We start from the raw sequence: 6390 nt of genomic DNA on the forward strand, positions 1-6390 counted from the left end.
GGATCACCTCCTGGCAGACACCAGCGCTAGTGGCAATGCATCCTAAGATGTGAATAATTCAAAACATTATTATGTGCAAAAAAACAACAAAAAAGTAACTGAACGCGCTTAAAACGCCCAATATACACATTCGATACAACGCTTTATAATAACGTTTTTTTTTTGGCTAAAAGTTTTTGTATATCAAAGTTGCAGTAAACATGCTGCAGGAATATCTCTTTTCAAAGTTTTCTTTTCAAATTTACTAATGACCGCAACATCTTTCACCCGTTATCTGTTCGGAAGAATGATCCTTGCAGACATTTTGTCCACAAGTAGTACAGACACTCTCCGATTTCCTGTCCTTCTTTGCTGGACAAATGTAACATCGCTTTCTTTTTTTATCTCTTGGCTCTGGATGTTCCGGAAAACGTATACCACATCGGATCATAGCTTCTGTTGTTTGCCTTGGCAAGCATTTTCTGCTGCTTCTCTCCATCATGGTAAGCATTAAAAGTTCATAGCAAAGATCCGTCATGTATAGACGTCTCTTGTCCTTTCTGCTGGCATGGAATTCTGGATGAGTCTCACTATAAACAATATAGGTATTGAGGGCTGACACGTCTAGCATATTATAAAAAAGAACTATAGGCCAACATTTTGTCTGCCTCTTGAACGCATACTCTCCAATCATTTTGTCCATCTTGTCAACTCCTCCTTTGGTTTTATTATAATGCAAGATTATTTTGGGTTTCAGTTTCCTGTTATTGGTGTCTATACTTGCATCATGGTGCATTGTACTCAGTAATATCACCGATTTTTCTTTCTTAGCTTTATAAGGCACCATTGTCGCTTGATTGCAGAAGCCAAATACACGATCATAAAGTTGTCGATGTTGATTGTGCTTCATGATTGGAGGAATTTTTCTGCAGTTTTGCTTCATTGTACCAACAAGTGTAATTTGTGTCTAAAGCAAAAAATTGGCCAGTTCTACATTGCTGAAGTAGTTGTCCATTGTTATATTTTTTCCAGAATGGAAAATTGGTTTAGCAAGTGTTTTTACTACGTCAGAACATAGGTCCTTCTGATCTGGAGCGTCAACATCTTTGCCACAGTTAATCAGATCATTCATTTCATAATAGCTTGCAGCATCACACATCCAGAAAATTTTAATACCATATTTAGCAGATTTGCTGGGCATATACTGAATGAATTTGCAACGTCCCCTAAATCCAAAAAGTTGCTCATCCACTGTCACATTTTCACTAGAATGGTAATGCTTAGTACAGTTCTTGTGTTAGGAACCGGACAGCAGGACAAGACAAGACAAGACAAGCTCAGCCCCGCCCACTGTCCTCTACCTACTTGCCACAATCCGCCCTAAGATGGCGGCGAACAACTGGACAAGTGGCTTAGTTCATTCCCCCTGTTTTTCTTAATATGACAATAAATAAATACAAAAATATACCCTATCACAACAAAATAATAAACATTAAAATACATAGTAAACCACATCATAAGCAAAGGCTAAAACCATTCCATCCCCACACTCATTCCTCCCCATTAAAAACCTATAAAATCTACAGTATAAACATACAATATCCAAAATTTATTTTAACTAATATTAGTGAAGTAACATATTAGTAAACTACAGTATATATCAGGGCTGGGGAACCTCCGGCCCGCGGGCCGCATCCGGCCCCTGAGACCTCCCGATGCGGCCCGCGGCCTGCAGCTCCCCTGTGATGCGCGCCGCTCTGGAGGAGGAAAGAGCCGGCATACACAGCATCCTCCGGTGTCTGTGACAGCTGCCGGACACAGGAGGATGCTGTCTATGCCGGCTTCTTCCCCAGCAGAGCGGCGCGTGTCTTCAGTCTCCTGCGGGCCGCGCGCGATGACGTCATTTCATCGCGCGCCGCCTGCAGGAGAAAGACCGGCACAGAGGACCTGGGACAGAAGAGGACCTGGGCAGCGTGGGAGCGGAGGTAAGGTGAGTGGGATGTTTATTTTTTTATTTGGGGGTTAACTAGGCCACCAGGGACATGCCTGATGGGGGTTAACTAGGCCACCAGGGATATGCCTGATGGGGGTTAACTAGGCCACCAGGGATATGCCTAATGTAGGATTAAATAGGCCACCAGGGACATGCCTGATGGGGGAAACTAGGCCACCAGGGACATGCCTGATGGGGGTTAACTAGGCCACCAGGGACATGCCTGATGGGGGTTAACTAGGCCACCTGGGACATGCCTGATGGTGGTTAACTAGGCCACCAGGGACATGCCTGATGGGGGTTAACTAGGCCACCAGGGACATGACTGATGGGGGTTAACTAGGCCACCAGGGACATGACTGATGGGGGTTAACTAGGCCTACCAGAGGCATCACTGGGGGGGTTAACTAGGCTACCAGGGACATGACTTGGGGGTTAACTAGACTACAAGGGGCATCACTGGAGGGGTTAACTACAATAGCAGGGGCATCACTGGGGGTTAACTACAATAGCAGGGGAACTAGGGGAACAATACTTTGCCTTGCCCTGGGTGCTGCAAACCCACGCTACTAACTGCCGCACACGGTATGCGGCCCTTGAATGATTTTATTAATGCCCGACCGGCCCTCGACATGGAAAAGGTTCCCCACCCCTGTTATATACACTACTATATGCAATTAACTTATATAAATAAGTAAATGTGAACTCCCTGGCTCAGTTGCATTGTACACATAACCTAATACCAATGAAAACAAAAATACAAAAATAAAGTACAACCGAACAAGACATCACACACCAACAAACTCCGAATAAATGAGACATCATACAGAAATAAACTAAAACTAGACAATACGTTTTTTCATTTATTTGTTTTGGGACCTGAGCTGGTCCTTCATCTTATTCCCCCAGTACTTGATTGTCCTGTAGTCTCTCCCATTGCAGTTCGTACAGTCCAAGCCATTCAGGGAGCTGTTAGCTTGTGCCCAACCAAGATGGAGAGTAGCAAGTCACCAGTTTTTAGCCAATAAGGCAATTCCAACTCTGCACAGCGACCTGGAAAACAAGGTTGGCAATTCCTTGCATCTTTGTGTCTCTAATCGTGTGTACTGTACCTCAGTGTGGACATTTGAAGTTCTAACTATAGACAAGGGAAGTATACAGTATGTGCATCACTGCTCATTGGATAAACATTCTTATGGGAGAGGCACAGCAGCAACAACAACGAATGAAGGTCACACCACTCTGGCCTCCTAGGCAGGGACTGCTTTGGCCCATGGCAGATGAAATTTCGAAGTGGCTCACCCTTCCACATCTGAATGTGGGCACCGTAGTAATAGACAAACATTGTGCTGGCATTGCAGCAAGAAGGGCTGACGCACGTTCCGTGCCTGGCTTACTGGCTGAAACTTCAAGTGCAAACTTGAATGACGTCATCCGACTGCTATATATTATGGAGACTGCATTGAAGAACACACAAAACAGCCAGCGGTGGTATCAAATAACGATCCACAGAAAAGTCTGGTCAAGTTTAATGAACAAACCAGTCAGCCCCACACTCAAGTTTCCCACCAGCAGCAGCTGAAATTACAGGTTGAATTATACTTGGAGTTACCCGTGCCCCTAAATATTTTTGGTCTGGTGCAGTTTGGGGCAAAGGTGGTCAATATCTGGCCACATTGGGCAGAGTTTGTTCTGACCCAGATGTCCTCCCCAGCCAGCAATGTGGCATCTGAGAGGATATTTAGTGTGGCAGGGGCCATTGAAACCCAGAAGGATGAGGCTGTCTTGCCAAATAAATTAAGAGGGAGCCAAATAAATTATTTATATGGGAGATATTGCCACTACTGGTGCCTCAATAGATGGACAGGCCACGGATGTTCCCTAATGGGGTGGAGGGTGGGAATCCACTGGGAATGGAAGGGGTTAAATACTTAATTGTACAGGAGTTGGAAGGGGTTTGATGGGGATTTGAATTGCTTGAGCTTGTGGCTATTGAGAGCATGTACAGACCAGTGTGAGGAGGTGATCATAGGAGAAAACTACTCAATAGGGAGCCATATTGGATGTTTATGGTTGGAACTAGATAGTCAACACGTCTGAACTAACCTATGAGATAGCCTCCTCTGCTTGTGATATGCCACAATTAGCATTTTGCTATTTGTATTTGTCTATGTGGGTGTGTGTTTTAGGTCAGGTGACCTTTACTAGTGTATTTTAAGCATGCTTTTTGTAATTTTCTATATGCTATGATTAGGGTTGAGCTAAACCCGAAACACATCAGATTTGCTTTAATTGTACATACGCATTGTGGTTATATGATACAAGCTGATCGCAGACCCCGGAGTTGCTGGACTTTCAGCTCTATTTGTATATCGGCTACCTTCACCACGTGAAACGTTGGGCAACTGCCATGAGCTTGTAATTAATAGGCCTTATGGTGGTCTGAGGGTCCCCCTCCATACCTGCAGGTATAGGAGACTGAGAGTCCTGTGACAAAAGTAGGCTGTCATTCCAGGAGTCAGCATGCACCAGATCTGGAATCAGCCCCAGAGGGGAGGGAAAAGTTGCAGGCAATGCTGTGAATATGGAGTCCCACATCTTGTGTCCGGGTGCGGGTGCAGATGTGGAAGTGGCATCTATGACTGAATGAGCTAAGGTACAGAACACAAAATGATCAATGTAATGAGAGCTCACCTACAATAAGCAACCTTGAATGCTGTATTAGACATCTGCTGGGTCAATATGGTGGTGGGAAGGTCTGAGGAAGCTCACATTCCTGCCCCTGAACCAGAAGGGAGGGCACGGAGCGTACGCAGTGTAGCGGAGGCCCGACATGACCTGGTTAGCTGGGACTGCGGCATAGGGTTAATAAGATAACAGGGAGCGTGGAGTGTGAGGGGAGAAGGAGAAGGGGGTCAGGAGAAGGTTAGGAGGAGGGGGGCGAGTGGTTTGAAAGGAAGTGAGGGGATTGGAGCAGGATACTCACCGGGGGTGGAGCTTGAAGTCAGATAGGAAGGAGGAATCACGTGGATCTTCAGAGCTTGCCGGACCAGCTTCAGCCCGCCTGCCCGCCCTAGGTAGCAGCATGGATTGTGAAGGTGGTTCGGGTGAGGGTCTTTTTCTCCTCTTCGTCATGACAGCCTGCGTGGGGAGGTCTTGCAGGGCACCTAAAAATTGGCCTGGTTAAATGGGGACCCATCATAGGGATGGCTTCCTATCTTTACCAAGTTATTTGGTAATGGAAAGTGTGGTTAAAGTTAAGTGGTTCCCTTCGGGATAGGGCCCTGGGAACGGTTTGGTGTGCGGCAGTACCACATGATTTATTGTCAACTCCTGAGTCGATGCGTTGCGGCTAGGGGAGAAGATTGGTTTAGATTTTGGTACTGCCCGGAATGGGGCCTTGCCAGACCTCCCTGCATTTCAATTAAAAGAAAATATTGATTCCAGACAATGTTAATGTTTTAATGTTTTGATGTTTGTTGACATGTTATTTATTGCTATGTTCAAGCACTTTAATAAAGAAAAAGGCTGTTGTGGCCGTTCTATTCCAACGCTAAACTGGAGTCGGTTGAAGTCTGTGACGTAAAGGTACTGGGGTGAAGGGGTGGTGGTGTTGGGGGGAGCGGCCAGAAGGTGGGATAGGAATGCCTGGGAAAGGAGGGGTCAATCAGAAGGAACTCAGCTATACACAGAGTCAAGTCTAACCAGTTGTTTTTACCATTCACACAATGCACAATATTGTGTAAGAAAAAAACTGTCATTTCAGGGTCATTTTTCAGAAAACAATAAATATCAATAGTTCAAGCCATTTTAAGAAACTTTGTAATAGGTTTTATTAAGCAAAATAGTTTCCTTCTGTACTCAAAAATCAGTTTCCCACATCCCTCCCTCACTTCAGATAAAGCAGGATTTCTCTGTCCATTCTATTATATGGAGAAGGGAGGGGTCGAGAAGAGGGAGTTTTGCACGGAGGACTAAAAACACAGGTTACATCCTGCAATGTTATCTCCCCAAGCTGCTAGGTGAGCACTGACCTTTCTGACCTGTGAATCCAGCGGTTTATGTGCCCAGACAGTGAGTAAACAGCTGGTATGTGTATCTCCTCTTCCTGCTCTCTCCTCTGCCTCGACCCCTCCCCCCTCCATAGGTTATAATGGACATAGCAGAACCCGTCTTCACTCTGCACTCTGAAGTCAAATTTTCCTGATTATGCACAGACAAGAAGTCTGTGTGTGTGTAAATAAATAAACATGTTTGGTATCGCCGCATGCGTAATCGCCTAAACTATTAAATTCCTCATTAAATCTCATTCCTGATCTCGCACAGTAAACTGCATAAGTGCAAAAAGCTGCCAAAGTGCAAAATTATGCATTTTTGGTCGCATCAAATGCAGAAAAATTGTAATAAAAAATGATCAA

This window comes from Dendropsophus ebraccatus, chromosome 6, assembly GCF_027789765.1.
Source record: "Dendropsophus ebraccatus isolate aDenEbr1 chromosome 6, aDenEbr1.pat, whole genome shotgun sequence".
Lineage (NCBI taxonomy): Eukaryota > Metazoa > Chordata > Amphibia > Anura > Hylidae > Dendropsophus > Dendropsophus ebraccatus.